This window comes from Oreochromis niloticus, linkage group LG13 (genome assembly GCF_001858045.2).
Source record: "Oreochromis niloticus isolate F11D_XX linkage group LG13, O_niloticus_UMD_NMBU, whole genome shotgun sequence".
NCBI lineage: Eukaryota > Metazoa > Chordata > Actinopteri > Cichliformes > Cichlidae > Oreochromis > Oreochromis niloticus.
This window is the reverse complement of record NC_031978.2, coordinates 24125331-24144131: the sequence shown is the minus strand read 5'-3', so window position 1 is coordinate 24144131 and position 18801 is coordinate 24125331. Positions and strand designations below refer to the sequence as shown.

Genomic DNA, 18801 nt, shown 5'->3' with positions numbered 1-18801 from the left:
CTGCTTGTTAAGCCTAATCTAATCAGCCAGTGTGTGTCAGAAAGGGGAGGAAATGCGATTTAAGTGACTTTGAACGTGACATGGTTGTTGGCGCCAGACGGATTGGACTGAGTGTTTCAGAAACTGCTGATCTGCTGGGATTTTCCCACAAAACCATCCTTAGGATTAAGGAGAGAGAGAGAGAATATCCAGTGAGGAGTCATTCTGTCACGCGCTAGTGAGAAACCTGGACACAAGCACAGAATGCAGGAGTAAAAGTTTAGGCACTTTATTGAGTAATAAGAGAATGCAGGGATGATAATAGATTTCCAAGGGGTGCTGTGGCAGGGCAGGCAGGCGAGTGGTGTCCAGCTGGCTTCTTCGTCAACTCCCCAAATTTCACCTTTCTGTTCTTGCTCCTAAACAACACACTCTTCAGCGTCTCTCCAAAACACAGTTCCCTTCTCACCACAAGCATTGCAACAATCTGGCAAAGGTTTCCATCCTAAGTAGGACACCGGTAATGAGCCCAACAGCAATCAGATGTGTAATCAGCAATGTCGCACAGGTGTGGAGCAAAAGAGCAGGAAGCCAGGTGAGCTCCCTACACACACACACACATGCACAAACACAAGAGAGAGAGGAGGAAGAAAGAGTGAAATGAGCAAGCCAGCCAGAAGCACAGGGAGACCATGACATGCCTTGCTATTAGCTGATGGGAAGGCAATTGTAACTCAACTATGCAGACTCTCTGCACATACAACCTGTTGGACCTTGAAGCAGGTGGGCTATAGCAGCAGAAGACCACACCATTCACTCCTATGAGCTTGAAACAGGAAATTTGTGCTGCGGCATTTAGATGGTATGGTCAGACTTTGGTGTAAACAATATGAAAGCATGCATCCATCCTGCCTTGAACCAACAGTGGTGTATTGTTTGGTGGGATATTGGCACACTTTGAGCCACAACCCATCTGAGTATTGTTGCTAAACATGTCTCTCCCTTTATGACCACAGTGTGCCCGTCCTTTAACAGCTGGTTTCAGCAGGATAATACGCCATGCCACAAAACTCAATCAGCAGATCTCTAATATTTCACTTTTGGGATTTGATGGAACAGGATTCATATCATGAATCAGGGAAGCTATCATGTCAACATAGAGAAAAATCTCTGACGCCGGTTTTAAAGGCTAAACCAGGTCCAACCCATCAAAGTATACGTAACAAGATGTTGTCTGTCTGCTTGATTTGAATTGGTGGACTCCATTTCTAAGCTACTGCCCTTTAATTTCTGGTGATGACACTGAGTCTACAACTAAGAAAGTCTTATTCTCTTAAGTTATGTGACAATCCTTTTACACACTGGCAATACAAAAAAATAAATAAATTACTTCATGAAAATTGCTCCACATTCTTACACACAGAACCCTTTGAATAGCTGACAGCCCTCCAGTTGGTAAGCCTCTCTCGAGGCTCAGAATTGATTGTAAGTGTTGTGCTGATGCAAATAGCTTTGCAGCTATAAATGTTTGATAAATGTTGGGCCCGTGCTGAATGCAAGGTGAAGAGTTCAGAGGTTTAATTTGAAGTGAGACTCCAGCAATCTCCTGGGCTCTTGTTGATTCGGCTGTCGTTGCCAAAAGGTTTGTCTGTTGGTGCTTATTGATTGGCAACAACATGCTAATGCTTTTATTGATGAACCACATGAAAAAGAGCTGCTAGTTGTTAATCCTTCTGTTCGTTTTGAATACAAAAAAGAATTTACGTGTCTGACCTCGCCTTACTACACAAAAATAGCGAACATGTCGCAAGCTTACACATGAGCATATTTTCATTTTTCCTATACATTTCTCAACCCGACATATGAAACATAACACAGTATCCATCCCTTGCTGTCATGCTGGCAAGGTTTCAAAGCCCAAGCATTTGATCAAGGAAATAGCCTTTTTAATATTCAAAAAGACCTTCTAGCAATTTGATGAATTGAGCAAAGCCTTCCTAAATCTTTTGCAGTCCACAATCACTACATGGAGATAAATGCTGTGTGCATGACACTGGTAAGGGTTAAAGAGGACCTACCCAGGTCTACCCAGTCCTTTGGCTGGGGATGGTCAAGCGGGACGACAAATAAGGCTGAAAAATGTTGCAGTTTTATTTTAACATTTGCACACTAGAAGCATTAAAAACCTGGTCCTAAATAAACTTTTCCAATCATTAAGTCATAACTTGTTCTATCTAATCTGCTATTGGTGAGCATGATTGCAGGATGATTCAGTTGCTAAGTGCAATCAGTCAGCCTCAGTGTGTTTTAAAACCTAGAGACATGCAAATTACAAGGTTATATTCCCTCATTATTCTTTTCAGTATCCACTGAAGCTCGATTTTCACACTCTTGTGCTAAGCTGATGTGGAGACGCTTAATAAATGCTATCATTAATTAACATTTTTTCCTTATTTTTTCTTTCTTTGGTATGATTGATTAGATGTGAAGGAGAACAGAGGACAACTTACGTACAGTCCCTAATCATCATACCCTTTAATGGTGGGAACCTGTAAATGTGCAACAGACAGTGTGCTTTTCTTTCTCTTCTCCTGCAACTCATCTAAGGATGCCATGGAAATCAATTAGAGACACATCAGCATTGTCTAAGCCACCGGAGGGAGCCCGTTGGAGCAAATTAGGAGGCTCTCCTCTCTGTTTCACACTTTCTTTCTCATGGTAAGAAGGGAAATTACAAGGCAATCTATCAATTGATCCATGGGTGAAATATGCTGTTAACACGAGGACAGACCATTATTATCTCTTTATCAACTTTTGCCAGATTCAGTGAAGGAAAATTGCCATATTAAACACAGGGAGTGGAACACTGACCTATATAGAGCCAGTTTCCTCTCAGATACTGAGATACTTGGTTTTTTTAAACGTAATGCAGGACATGAAGTGGGGCTAAGTGTTCGTGTTTGAGGTGGGATGAAACCAAACATATGGGCCGGTGGGTGATCTCAGGAACTTTAATAACTCCTTTGGCACGTTAGAAAGGAGAGGTTTGATGATGAATTGTTCGTCTGCTTGCCATAAATTCCTCTTATTGGTTCCACTTGCACTATGGCTACAGTTAGCTGATTTCAGTTTATGTGATGGAAGAGGAAAACAGTGGCGCATTCTCAAGTGTGTTCATAGACATTACTTTTATTTTAATGCACAAAAGGACGAGAGTGCAAAGTGCCAACGCCGGCCCAGCAGCCAGACCCTGAACTTCAACAGGTAACAAAAGGCACAGTCAGGCTGCAGCTTCCATTTCTACTTGTTCGTGTTTCTACAGTAGAATCACAGTGGTGATCACTTTAAAGTGTCTTTGTGATGGTTTTCATCTCTGCTTTGTGCTGTTGGCTTTGTGTTCATACCTAAATACTAAAAGAAAGATCACATGTGTGTCCTCATTAGGACATTTGGATGCAGCAAAGTGAGTAGACTCTGTGCTTGGAATAACAAAGAGAGCGTGTCCCCATGGTCAACAATGATTCTCCATGCTCTCAGCATGCTATTCCAAACTCTCTTTAGATGTCACATTTTAAGACTGAAACACAGATGATGAACTCTGCTTCCTGAGTTTTCCATTTGATGTTAAGGATAAAAATGCTAGTATCTTGGGTAAAACATGAAACCCCAAAGTAACATGTGATACAAAAGAATCGCTGCAAGTCTGAGGATGGGGGAAATTAAGGCTCAAAAGATCTGCCACTTTTTGACAGTCTGTCTGCATGCCTATGAAGCAGTGATGTGACCTAATTACTAACCAATTAGGGCTATTCTTGACTAGTTTCAATGGGTCAGAGAGAAATAGTCACAGGCAGAGAGAGAACAGACAATATTATGCAGGTTGAGGTACTGCTGAGGGTGAGGACACCAAGTGCCAGCAGAGATTAATGAATGAGACTGTGCTAACTCTGCTGGAACTGTTACCAGTCTCTTGACATCAAAATCTGATTTTTGTCTCCTCTGCCAAAAGATGAAACAAAGACATCCTGGCTTTAGGATATATTCTGTTTTTGAACTTTATTCTTTTAAAGACGATAACTTTCAGGTTATTGTAAATGATCACAGTTTCTACAAATTACATGTCACCACCATACCTGACAATGTTAGGTAAAAAAAAAGATTAAAATTTTGTATGTTCAGATGAGAAAATATTTTCTTCATGCTCTCAGAGTCCTTGAAATGTTGTCACATTTCAAGTATGCTTCCATCTAAGAGATTTTCTTCTTTTAGCCTCTGACTCTGGCCACACTCTGGGATACCATAGACCTGACTGCTGTGTTCTTAGTCACTTCCTTGACTAGACCATAACCGAGGATGTGCTACTTTTCCAGGGAAAAAGCCAGCAACAGTGAGCTCTAGCAGCGAGAGCGGCGCACGCCTCATAAAAACATTTGCCCGCAGGAAAAGGAATCACTTTAAACAAAGCATTTATTTGTCGTTGCAGTCTAGGTTTATTAACACATTAGCTGCTGACTAAAAAGCAATCCCACAGACAAAATGGAAGAGGAGTAATTGTCTGCAGGCAGCTGGATGTACAGCCAGCATGCAACACATTAACACCAAATTATTCATAAAATTAACACCCCCGTTTGGCATCAGGACTTAAAAAATGCTGCTTTGGGGCCTTAAAATGGGAGAGGAAGTAGCCATGCACTGCAGTTGTTATGTCCATTAATGGTACGCAGACTCTAGTTGTTTACCAAACCGCAGGCGTATGCCCACATGGTAATAATAGAGATCCACTTGGTTTGGCACACCATTTATTAAAGCCAGAATTAGATAGTCACATTTTATTGCAGAGGTCTACAGCAAGGTGTTAACTACTGTTTCATATTTATGCGTGCTTGTATCTTTCTGTGACGCTGTATGTTCAGTCAACTCAGATGTGCACAGGCGGACTCCAGTCACTAACGATGCAAACAGTGCGGCCGCAAAGATGAGAAAGCTAGTTCCTGTTTAAGCAAAAACTACAGTGGCCCTGAGAGGCCAAACGGACTGCAACTTAAGAAAACACCAGCAATAAGAAAAACGTTGCAAAAGCATACAAAACACAACGGAAATAGGAAAAACGAAAACGGATATAGGAAAAAACAGATTTCCAAAATCACAAGGGAAGTGTTTCTGGGGAGACAATAACCCGACGGACCAGTTGCAGGAACCAAAATATCCTAAGAATTGCGCTGGGAGACACTTAAAAGAAGTGGAGGATCTATCGGTTTTGTGAGGAAAGAAAAGATGAGAGGTAAGTGTGTTAGCCTAACTATTAGCCTAAAAATCCATCGTCAGTATTATATGAATCATGAGATTAAAACACGCTTACCTAGCATATTTTGGTTCCTGCAACTGGTCCGTCGGGTTATTGTCTCCCCAGAAACACTTCCCTTGTGCTTTTGGAAATCTTTTTTTTTTTCTGTTTTTGTTTTTCCTATTTCCTTTGTGTGCTTTTGCAGCGTTTTTCTTACTGCTGGTGTTTTCTTAAGTTGCAGTCCGTTTGGCCTCTCAGGGCCACCGTGAAAAACTGCACAATATAGCAATAGTGTGTTAACCAGCACAGCATGCATCACAATGAAGAGTGCAAAAAGGGGGCTGATTATTTTCTGAACCCAGTGTACTGAGCCAGGGTCAGTGACTGCATCACACACCCACCCCTGGCCTCCCTCCTGCTGACAGGTCTTTGGGCAATAACCCCAAGTTTTTTCCAATGGCTGATGAACACACTGCATGTGTGAATAGGTGAATGAAAAAACACACTAAAGCACTTTGTAGACCTAGCTGAGTCGAAAGGGCGGCATAACTGGAAGTGCAAATCATTTACTGTATAGTGTAGTCGAGCAGGGAAAAAACATCTATCTACAGTCGCAAAGGTATGTGAATTGGGCTTTTGAGCATTTAAAGGATTGTGTTCGAGCACACTGGTTGCTATTTGAAAGGTCACTGACTCTAATGACATTTCTGAGAGGATTTGTAATGGAGCCAACTGATGCATGGCGAGCATGCCAGAAAGCTCGAAAAACATCGCGGCACGCGGACTGGAACATGTCTGCTAATTGATGCCGCCCCCTTTCCATCTGTTGTGTGTTTGTTTGGTATCTCACTCACGTTGTTCTTGTCATACACCTCATTTCCCAGACATTTGAAGCGGCATGTAAAAGAGACACTTAGTGACACCTTATCATGTCTGAACAGTGTTTCCTAATCCCGTTAATTACGGTCTTGATTTTCTCAGCTTTGTTTCAGATTTGATGAGCTTCCAGTTGCAGCATTAACTGATTCATTAATTCAGTGTCTTGGATGCTGTGTTTGGTGTCAATAAAACATGTCAGGTTATTTGTTCACATGCTTTTATTTGAACATTTCTGTCAACTGAACAGCAGATATTCAGCAGCAGAGAGGAGTGCTGAAAATCTTTGTGTCAATCTGATACCAAGTCAATACAGCGTCAGTGTTGCCGGTACTGATACCGATACTTTGAACTTATAAAGGCAAACTGTGTCCCATGAACTATGATATGAATCATCAGTTTGCAAAGATATTTTAAAGATATTTTATTAAAAACCACTAAATAACCTTTGAGCTTTTCGTGTATTTTGAAACTGGGCTTTTTGGAGACCTGGGATGTAAATGTGCCCGTCTCCAAAGCACTTTGGGTCAACTTCTTTTGTTTATTGCGCTTTAGGCTATAAATAAAATAGGCATGACAGTCAACACAAAAAGGTTCAGTCATTTTTCACAGTGCGAACATGCCCTTTTTTCATTTCCAAGGAATAATTAATTTAACAGTTTAGTGTGCTAATACTGAACTTAAAGGATAAATCCAACAGCGATACCAGCATTGGTACTGATGCTATCGATATTTGGATCAATCCGTCCACCTCTAGTATACAGCAACTCTGACTTATAACTTCTTTATCTAAACTGAAATTCACAGAATAAAACATCTGAAGGAAAACCATCATCCGCCATACCGCAGCTATATAAGTGCTTAATTTCAGCATGTTAACATTTACTGGCATTTCCCACACTCACAGTCGTAGTGCATAAACATACCAATATGAGCAATTTAACATTAAATGACAGACCTTTAATTTCAAAGGTACAGTGATTATTAAATTTAACATTTTGACCTGATGAAAACCATAAATAAATGTTAATATCAGTGATGATACTTCCCATAGAATCACTGTGTAGTGTGAAATTACCTCGTGTTCCCAGGCACTACATTTTACCTCCGCACACTTCTGCACTACTTTACAAAACTTTTTATGTTCTACGACTTTAATAAATGCTGCCTTATCCAATGTTATGTTTTTTTCCTGTTCTGTATTTTTATTGCATTTCCCTGAGCCAAAGGAAATGTTCTCACTTTGGTCCGGTCCATTTATAATGCACTTTAAGTTTAGGGAAAATCTCTGCAGATGCTATAGAAAGAGATAATGAGACACACATTGCATAAAGTGTTTATTGCTCATCCTTTTAAAATACCAAACTGCAGCAATGTTGTAAGCACAGCTGCTTGTGGTTGATGCACGACTATAGCTGTACTTGTGGTTGAATCTGCACTACACTTTGACACTATGAGTATAGCTACAGTAGCTGTACTGTTGCTATTCTTTACTGCTTACTGTTTGCAATCAGCCTTGACTAACAGTTCTTGCCTAACACAGAGCAGCAAGACAAAAAGCGACCTGCTTCTATATATTACACCCTGAGGGCTCTGTAGAAAGAGGGGTTCAGGGTGGGCTTCTTCAAAAGAAATTACATATATGATACAGAGATATAAAACACTTAAACTCCTCTAAGAAGGGTCTTTTTTTTTAGATGAAACAATGGACCATGAGGACAGCAGGATTTTGGATGCCTAATAGAAGTATTTTGGTCAAGTGGCTTTTGTCTTTTGTGTGGAGGAAAGTGATTTATGCACCTGACGCTGCAAATTTTCACAATTACAAAATAAATCATCCCTGTAAAATCGATAAAAACATGAATAAAGATGACCCAACCCTGATGAGCAACGCCACAGCTACAAACACACACACCATTTTCTGTGTGTAGGGCACCAGATCCCAAAGGAGGGGGGGAACCAAAATGGGCTAAGGATCATTAATCATCAATCATCAATTGATGGATTATTTAAGTTTAAAATGGACCACAACTACAATAGGCACCATTAGATTATTGCATAATATACACAATAAACATTCTGGTCATGTAAAAGACAAAATCTGTGGAGTACACACAGACCTGTCTGCAAGAGGTTATTAATGAAGCTCACAAATGAGTGTGATCTGGTTTTTTAACTAAATGTTAACAAGAGATCAAGTTGCATTTGGTGCTTTTAGCTGTGTGCATAAAGGCCTTTCTTCTAACTTTATTAAATAACTACAGCTTCAGCTGCTGGAGCAGAATAAATATGAGGGCATCCAAAGCAATTTATCGATGTGGCGACTTCATTTAATATTCTTACTTTTACTTATTCCCCAAAAAGACGCAGGATGTTTCAGTTTGTTCTATACAGCAAACCCCATGTTAGTGTTGTTAGTTAGAAAAAGTAACTTGTTACATTACTTTTGTGCTATTTAACAGCTTGGCCTTATATGTATTTACTAGGGGTGCAACGATACACAAAATTCACAGTTCGGTTCGGTTCGATACTTTGGTGTCACGGTTCGATATTCTTTCGATACAAAAAAAAATGTTCATGCCTTTTTAATTTGTCATTTATTAAAATTATAAATATATATTTTAACTCAAAAGTACAGTTTTTAAATTTAATGTTGCTGAAACAACAAAATAATAATAAAAAATAAATCTATCAGATCGAGAAATCACTCATCTTTGGAAAAGAGTTTATTACAGAGAAATGGCTCTTTCCAAAATAAAAGCTATACTATACGCTTCTTCTGGGGTATATTCTCAGCAGCATATTAAACATTTCAGGTCCCCATAAGGAGAATCATGTGCTGACGGCTGTCTAAATGACTCGGGTAGAGTTTGTAGCATGCGTGCTCGTTGTTTTTGTCTGCTTCCACTTGTCTTTGCACTAGGATGATGTCGGCGTAAATGTGCAGTCATATTCGTTGTGTTCCCACTAGTGCTGTCAGCGTTAATCTCGTTAAAATGACATTAACGGCATAACGCGGCAAATCTCGGTTAACAAGTTACCGCGGATCGCCCCGTGCGTGAGGCTGGACGGCGTCAACACGTTAACAAGCTAACTGCGCTAACGCACTAGTTCCCACCAATTGCGCATTGCGTGGCACATCCGACATACTGTTTTACTTTTTTCCATGACGCGCTTACCATCAGGGTCATGCTTCACATGAAAACCAAGATAGTTCCAAACGCCAGATCTGAATGAGGGTGGGGGGGAGGTTCAATTTCGGGTAGCGTTGAGGCAGTTGCCATGTTGCAACGAGCTTAGCTTCTGTCTTGCTAGCTTGCGCTGCGCTCAGTGGATCTGCACTCGACAGTGCAGCCTAGGCGGAGTAGTCGAACGCAGATCCACTGAGCGCTCAACACAGACAGCATCGTCAGAAGAAAAGTTGATAAAATAAATAAAAAAATTTGTATTGTTCGATACATATGCGTGCCGAACCGAAAGCACTGTATCGAACGGTTCAATATCGATACGAGTATTGTTGCACCCCTAGTATTTACCCATATAAACCTTAGGCTACAGTCCCACGCACAGACACGGGATATTTCTTTATGTGTCTGGGTTTTAACACAGAGCCACAGCAATGTTGAAAACCAGCCTGCAGTGATGTTACTATAGAAATGAAGACTACAGTACTACTTGCTGTTCATAACTGCCTTTGTTACTCTGGCTTCTTGGCTGGCTTGACTCAGCTTTAACATCCCTCTGGGTTCTTTCAACTCCTCAAAAATTGTAGATTGCTCTCTTCTTCTCTCTGCATGTGGCTTCAAGTTAGCTGACTGTAATATAAGTGAACAGGTTTTCTATCCGCCTGCAGATAGCTGAAGAATCCATCTTACGTTACTGAGTTACAGAAAATGTAATGTGATTACAATAACGTTGTATACCCACCACTGGTCAAACTCCTGAAACAGACACAGTCGGAGTACGGGGACATATCCAGGTAGCCGAACAGTCAAGTTGATTAGCATTAATAATAAAGCAAGCAGAAATGAGTAGAAGCACTACTCTGAATCAGACAAATGCAGGTGGTGACACCAAATCCTAATCTCCTTGCCGTCAGCCTCACATGGGAATCCCTTGGTGGTTTTCCCAATAAATAACAACTGTTTATGGACCGTTACATTCAATTATATAACTAGACTGATTGGGAAAGAAAAAGTTTCTAGTTTGACTTTTGACAAGTCTGTGTTGGACTGGCGCTGAAGGGCGCAGAGGCCATTTCGCCCTGTGCATGAATGAACACATCATTATTATCCCATGAGCAGCTGAGCAGTGCTCTCATTGTCACCTTACTGCTCTTTCACCTCATTTGCATTCCTAGAGCTGGATTTTCCTATTAGAGAAAGTTAATAACTTGCTAATACTCCAAAATTTCAACCTCAGCAAAAAAAGGCCGTTCAGCACTTTAAAATGCACCAACATGCCTCGAACGAAGCCAGCGAGCACCCGTCCAATTTTTCACCCTCTCTACGTTCCCCTATAATCTGCAAAGTTTGATTAACTGTAATTAATACTCGATTCTTGCTGCCAACTGAAGGGGACAGAGTAATTTCATCAACGCTAGAACATGGCAGGGTAAGATGAACTCCGTATTTCCTTTCTCAGTGGAGCCATTTGCTTTTTATAAGTCGCTGTTGGTGAGGCAATCCAAAGCCATTCCACTCAGTCCCTATGGTGGCGTATAAAGCACTAAAGGTGAACATCCAGAGCATCACATGCTTCCCCTCAGGCTTTTATGTATGTAAGCAGCTAATACTGTCAGGAGCCTGTGACCTTTCGTGTGGACAGACACGCTCTAACTGCCTGTGATCGATGGAAGAGGGGGGGGGCAGAGCGGTGACAACTGCTGCAGTTTTCGCTCGGGGGAACACACACATCTGTACCACCCACTACACCTGTCAGTCACAGCCGGCTCTCCTCCAGTAATGGCACTGTGACTGAAAGGCCACACACAGCAGGAGAGCACAAATCAGTTTAGATACAGTACATGATGTCTAAATTAGGAAGACAACCCAACTATATACAGTTTGAAGAAATTGAGAGGGGTTTTTTAAGAACATAAAAGCCTTTGCAAATCCATTTTTGTTTGGACTGTTGTTCATGTGTGTGTTTTTTGTAACAAAATGCTTCTAAACACTTTGATTTATTACTTTTATTAGCTGATAAATCACTGACGGAAATGTGTAATGCCCACTGAGAGGCTTTAAAATGTGCTCACGCCTTTGGAGTTTATTGTTCAAAGAGAAAGAGGAAGGACAATCATTTCCCCCGTGAAGAATGACCCGAGGATCACTGCTAAAAAGAATACGAGGAGGAAATTATTCAAATGACGCAGTGCATTGTTATTAGACTCGGAAATATAAATTTACACACTCATTTTGAGTTCGTGGGGTTTTTTTCATGGCTGTGAGCTGGTTGATAATTAGGGCGAAATTTAATAAGCTCAAAGAAAGACAGAACAAAGGAGAGGGAAAGTGCACAGGTTTCTAGTGATTAAACCGCTGCTTTTGTCTCTTACTGTTCATTCTGCCACTGCTGCGCAGATAATGTATCACTGATAGTGTTGTTTGTGACATACAACTCCGAGAAAAAATGACGCACAAATTCAGCACTCATCGTCATATGAATTATTTTTAGCCAACGTATTGAATTTAAAACTAATAAATTTGCCTTTGGTGGACTGAAAGTGATAATATCATATTGCAATTAGATTTGCACGTAGACACGTGGCTGAAAATCAATTAAATATTTTCCATTCACACAAACACAATTAGACGTGCGTCAGTGTTTGTGTGCCTGTAAAAGAAATGACAAAGAGAAATATTTATTTTTCTTTCTGGAAAAGTAAAGAAAAACTTAGAGTTTTGCCTGTCTGCAAAGGTGTTACAGTTATAAGAAAAATGCCGGCACAGAGATTTTTCTGGTGTTGGAACAATATTACATTCAAGCTCTTTACCGCTTATTCAGTCAGGTCTCATAGCTCGCTGACTCCATTAAATGTACCTCAGCCAGTACAGTGTTTTCATTATCTACAGCATGTATTTTGACATCCCTCAAGTGAAAAGTAAGAAATAAGTGTACCCAGTGCCTGGATATGACTGTCTACCAACACACAAACAGAACGTGCGAAAAAGTAAAATAAAAAATCAACAGAATTTGTGTAAATTTGACAGTTTGGGGGATTTTTAATGCAAAAACACTTAAACGTTACTCAATTCTAACTGGCCCAGCAATACTCAATATACAGAAGCGTGTTCCTTTTGCTCTATTACTTCTTTTCTATTTCATTACACTGGAAGTGGCTTTTTTACTATTATAAAATAAAACTTTGTGTCCTACGTGGTCACGAGTCATTGGGAGGCAGAAAATCACATCACAATTATAGTTTTTGGAGTCGACAACTCTAAAAGAGTGCGGACGGTTTGATCGCTGATGGCGACACATCCCCCTCTCATTTGTGTTGAACTTTAATGCTTGTAAGGTTGGAGGATTAAATTGTTATAAATTAGCACAGTGAAAGGATACTCCTGCACCTTTTAATGGAAATAAATAAAGTGTGACAGAATACATCAGGTGCAGTGACTTTACACGTGTAGAGTGGTGAAATGAGACATCAAAATATGGCAAAGGAACGTTTCAAGGCATCTTGGGCCACAGGGCTTTGTAATTTTATTGGGAACAGTCAGCACACCTCACAGAGAGGCAAAGGTATTATGGGGTGTTAGACTGAACTGAACGGTTATGACTGCTTTTCCACAACTGAGAGTTGAGGAGGGCGAGGAGCTGCGTGCAGGTTTTCAGTGAAGGATGAAACAATAGTGTAACTCTAGGTTGAGCACTCTCCTGTCCTGTGGGTGCCTCATTAGCGGGTATGAGTCATCGTCGCCGCAGAAATCGAGTGAATGCAAATGAGCTGTGATGGAAGGCATCTCCCCGGGTGGCACGAGCAGAGCACACCTTCACCGACTACTGTACTATAAATCATCCTAGTGTCAAAGCCTCAGTGTTCATAATCATGACTCCCAATAGACGTCCGAACGGAGCGTTCGCAGTCATAAACCTCGGATTAGAAAGAGAACAAGGAGGGAGTAAAGTGACAACAACATACCAACAAGGTGGCGTGGAGGAATGTTAAAAAGTGAGCGGGCTGGTAGCCTCTGTAATCATTTTAGATATCCTGATGGAGCTCAGAAAGCGAGAGGAGGGTAACGCGTCTGCTTTAACACTGGATAGGCTTTACTCAATTTAAATCAACTGCTTTGCTGTCCAAAATCCAAACAGATCGTGTTTGATTAGCTATGTGAAACAGTTATTGATTTTTGTTTGTTAGATCACGGAGCCATTCGTTTGTGCATGTGTGTGTGAGTGTGTGAGTGTGCGCTCTGGGACTGCACAATAAAATATGCGTACTATAGCAAGTCTATGTTCGTTTTAATTTCTAATTACATCTTTATTTTCCATTTGGCAGCCGGCCCGAGCTAAATTATCACTCACTCTATTTTCTTTACACATAGCCTCGATTGTAGTACAGTTATTCGCCGACTATACGAACCGTAGAAGAGGTGTGCGTGACCTGAGCAGGTGACTGGGCTCCCTGCAGACCAGAGGTCACCAGGGTCACAGTCAGCGCATTAATCTGAGGGTAAAATGAATGCATCAATGAGCGGGCACTGCCAAACTCTCGCCCAGCAGCGCTGTTTCCAATTATCATCATTAGCGAGGGACAGAGTGAGCATAATCTTCATCAGCAAAATGGACGGGTCGTCTTCTTTTAAAATCCTTCTACATGTTACATTAAGGTTACTGTACATATTAAAACTGCAGTTATGATCTAAGACCGATGACGAAGTAGTAGTGCACATTTTATAGAGACTATCTGTTAGAATTCATAGCAGGTCCTGGCTCAAGAGATGACCTTTAGTGCTCAGAGGCAATAACAGTCAACATCCTCTCTATTTCCCTCGTTTAATAAAATCAGGTTATTTATAACATCAAGGATAATCTATAATAATAATTATTGTCCAGGCTACCAAGACTAGGTCTATGAACCTGTATATACAGTGGTCTGAGGGCTTTACAGTTTCCATGGTAATATTTGTCAATGTTCTTTGTGCTTGAATTCAGGAACACTTGTGATTGCAATATGATGAAATACCTTATTGTGATACAGTAAAAAGGTAATAATGTTCATCTGGAACACTACGAGAGTCTCTCATCCACTGCCGCCCAGCGTGTGTTTTAGAGGAAAAATGAGAAAATAAAAAATGGATGCATGAAGCCCTGCTGAGCAGCAGTGGAGCGAAGTTTTACATGTTCTGCAGAAGGTCGAGTGATGCAAAAAAGAAAAAAATGGGGAAAAAATGCACGAGTGCTATTATGGTACAGGGACGTTCTTCCCCACGTTGTCTTCTCAGCACCTCTCAGATCACCCACACAGTTACACAGTGACCCCCGCCAGGCTTAGTTTGTTTTGCAGAGTGCTGAAACCACACGACCTTTCTTCTGTCCCCACTGCCACCCAAAGTTTTTCTCGTGTTTGATTCGAGCTCGCTCACACTGGGGGCCTTTTTTTCTCTGTAATGGAAAGACTTTGGCTCCTTTTGTTTCACCTTGTCACTACACTTTACAGAGCACTGTCTGAAATCATTCAGAAATATTAACATCTACACAACACATTCATTATGTTAATCCCCGGAACTTCAAAGTAGCCTGCAGAGAATGCAGTTTTCTGAAAAGCCAGTGGATTTCTCTTTTCTCCGTGTGTCTTCAATAATAACAAAACTCCTCAGCTGATGGACACAGAAGTCAGAGATTTTGTGCCAGTTCAGAAAAATCCAAATGTGTAGATGAAAAGGTTTCCAGAGAGTCAAAGGAAAAGATTAAAAGGACTGGAGCTAGAAGAATTATGCACAAAAATTCATTCTAAAATAAGAATGTGGAAACATTTGACTTGAATATTGTCTCGTTATGCATGAGCTGAGCCCTCATGCCCTTTGAGTGAGATACACCGTCAGAATTATTAATGAGAGCTAAACCCAAGATAACTGGGCATCGAATGGGGTCCCATGATTTGTGATGAATTTCAAAGAATCATCCACTCACCCACAGAGTCACACAGAAGAAAGGCAAAAAAAAAAGGAACGCTCTTGCCAGTCAAGGCGGATTAAGAACAGAGACAATGACTCATAAAATGCCAGACGTGCTTTAAAGTACAAACTAATGGCAAAGAGGGAGCAGACATTTGAGATGGTGCAAACCAGGAATACAGCACAGGAATGTGAATGTGACTCTGTGAGCTAGCTTCATCCCTGGAAATCTATACTTCTGCTCCTGGGACAAACTGACAACCAGCCCAGGATGTACCTCTCACCCGTGACATGCCCACAGTGACCTTCAATTAGATAAAAGGTTAAGAAAACAGTTGTGAAAAAGGAACACAATTTGTTTGTTATTCAGGAACATTGTGAATGTATTCAAATTGTTATGTATTTAAACGGTCATAAGCACATAACAAAGTCATAATACAATAACGCGATATTTAGAATCCCCATATATCACTCCTTATGTATCATATATCAATCACATAGCAGTCACACAGCTCCCTGCTTATATGTTGTCAATACAAATAATAGCAGTAGGAAACATAGCTGTTAAAATAGCTATAACATCTATTTTTTTTTTAATTACATTTATTTAAAATGTATTGCCTCAAGCCAACAGTATACCATAATATGCAAACTGAAACGTCTGATCTGTTTTTGCAGAAGAAACATTTTTATTTACTGAAAACATTTTTTGTTCTAACCAAATACATTAAAAACTAGACACACTGTTTGTTCACGTGCTGCACATTTCACATTTAATGAAAGTAACATTTAATTGCATGAACATATACACAAAAATCACCTTCCTCGCTGATTATAAAAGTTCAGGAAGCAGTTTCTGTGAACAGAGGATATTAATCATTTATCTATTTCTGATCAAAGCAAGCCAGAGTTGACTGTTGTAGTTCTATATGTTTGGATATACAATATTTGGATGCTTTTTCAAGCCGTTCCTCTTTAGTGTCCAACACCCCCCACCCCTTGTTTTTTTTTTTTAAATTCTTGGTTTGAATGTACTGGACAAAATATTCTACTTAAAAAAAGTAATATGATGTAGAAAGAGTTGAATATGACATGCAATGAAGTCTCCAATCATCTTACTCTAGTACTGAATCTCTCCCTCTTTCTCATTCAGAACTTCTTCCTGTTGATTTCCTGCTATTGTGGTACTTCCGTTTCCATCTTCACTTTCACTCTCACTCTGCCAGATCACTGTGACCTTATTGTCCTCATCACTGTATGGCATCTCATCATCACTCTCATCAACTGGTAGTGCCAGTCTTTATACCTTTCAGAAGAGTCATATAACGTGCAGATCCATTTCCTAATATGTGCGAGTAGAGAATGGGATTTAAATATTATTTTAAATCCATTACAAAATACTTTTGGATAATTCCAGCACTTTTCCTTACAAATACAATATATTTTTACATTGTATGCTAACTTTGTGCCCTTCTTCCACAGTCTTTTGCAATTACAGCACAACGTTACCCCAGGTAACATGCAGGTTATTTATTTTTTGTACTTTCCTATAATATATTTGATGATGTGTCATGAAAAGTTTTTGAAACTACTTCTTTACTTCCCAGTGATGGTGACTGATTTGTAAATAATTATCTGAATGAAAGTGAAATTGATTTTTTGTGTGAATGTTTTCATCAGTTAGTATTTGAGTTCCCCTCCCACTGCACACTGACTAATTATGTGGGTGTCTCATTTTATTTAGAAAGGCTGAAATAGGCTAATCTGCCTAGCGGCAACATGGAGGGTTAGACTTGTAAAACTGCATCAGTGTGCGAGTAAAAACCTTTACAACGTGCAGTGTCGGGTCATTTTTAAAGGGTAATGTATTAAACGTTACTTGTTACTTTTCTTAAAAATAATGGAGTATATTAGTTAATTACGCTCTTGAGAAAGTAAGTGCACTACTCGTTACACTACTTAAGTGTTTTGTGACATGGAATCCACTGTCACACAATTACTAGATGACAATACAAACTGTAGGCGACTGTAGGTTCCTCAAATACAACAAAGCAAACTGGCAAGAATACAAACAGACTTCACAATACATCTCTCTCATTAAGAGGAAGCTATAGCATTAAAATAAAGACTTATGATTACAATTTTGTATATGTTGATGCATTTTTAAGTGGGGGGGGGCTTATATGTCATGCAATAGAATTTCAGCTGCAACCCAAGTTGTGCGGCTAAATAGTCTTAGAACTAGTAAAGATGAAAAATAATAACAAGGCTTACTTGAGAAAGGCTAACGCTGCTTTAGCATTATATCCCAGTGGTCTGCGGTGACTTTTAAAGAAAGGCAAGCAAAGATGCACATCCTCAAACCACCAGGAAAAAAAGCATCTCAGCTCATTGTTAATGGGAAAAGGACACGCCTGTAAAACAGAGACAGCTACAGTTTCCTATGAGCACAAGAGAAGTGCAGCTTTCAGCAACAATAGCTGACTGTGGCCACAAGATGGCAGTAATGTAAAGAATGAAGGCAAACAGACAAGAAGTTGAATGGCAGCGCTGTCTGAGATGAAAGAGGAGAGATCGTTTTCTGGTTGTCTTTCTTGTCCTGACAGAATGCTACCATCATATCCCTATATTAAAGCTTTAAACTGTGAAGATATTTAAACTGCTCAGAAGTCCGGAGGAAAAAATTGAAAGGAATGGTTTCTCCTAGGGATCTGCAGTTCTTGACGGTTTGTTTTTACAGACTGTGTGTGAAACTACAATATATGTGCACTTAAGTAGGGTGACCATATTTTGATTTCCAAAAAACAGGACACTTGGCTCAGTCATAAAAAACTTTATTAATACTGGTTGCCTAAAGAAAACTTTAACAATGCCTTCTCTGTGTGGTTAATGAATGATGAAAGAAAAAATGTCACACGGTTGGTCACCCTAACTTGAGTCAGGGGCAATGAACTAAATTTTAAACACCATAAAATAATTATCAAAGGACAGCAAAACACAAACAGTGATTAAATAAATCAGTCAGTTTTATCATAAAAATGTTAATGTTACATGTGGGTGTAAAAATGAATGGTAAAACACCACGGGCTTATAAGTATTTCTTCAAATGAGTTAGCATATCTGTTAACATATTATCCTTTTTTTAACTTCCATGGTCAGATACGAATTGAAAACTGCTTCTTCTTTGAACCACACATGGGAGTGAATAATGACTGCAACAAACACATGAGTACATAATGGGAAATGAGAGTTGAGCAAGCCAGAACCAAAGGAGCAACTGATTGAGAGCATGAGTCAGGGAAGAGGTAGGCTATAGCTCGTGACTGAAAGAGACTGAAAGCGAGACTTATGATAGAAAGACAGGAGCACAAATCGAGATGGTGAAAGAGCCAGTATTAATGCTTCTTGTGAACTGCACAAAATAACTTTACCCATCAATGTTTTAGAGTTTAAGTTAAAGTATAGGGTATAGACTGAGGATAGGCTGACTTTAGCACCACTGTGCAGCTTTTTTGGGCGTTGGGACCTTCTAACTAT

The 18801-nt window shown here is 40.0% G+C and overlaps 1 long non-coding RNA gene across 1 annotated transcript; it reads left to right on the top strand.

Moving 5' to 3' along the window:
• The first annotated feature begins 589 nt into the window (after positions 1–589).
• Positions 590–3241, top strand: LOC112842024 (uncharacterized). Its single transcript, XR_003213583.1, has 3 exons — positions 590–762; positions 2462–2697; positions 3188–3241. It is a non-coding gene; the product is annotated as an uncharacterized LOC112842024 (long non-coding RNA).
• Positions 3242–18801: the final 15560 nt, after the last annotated feature.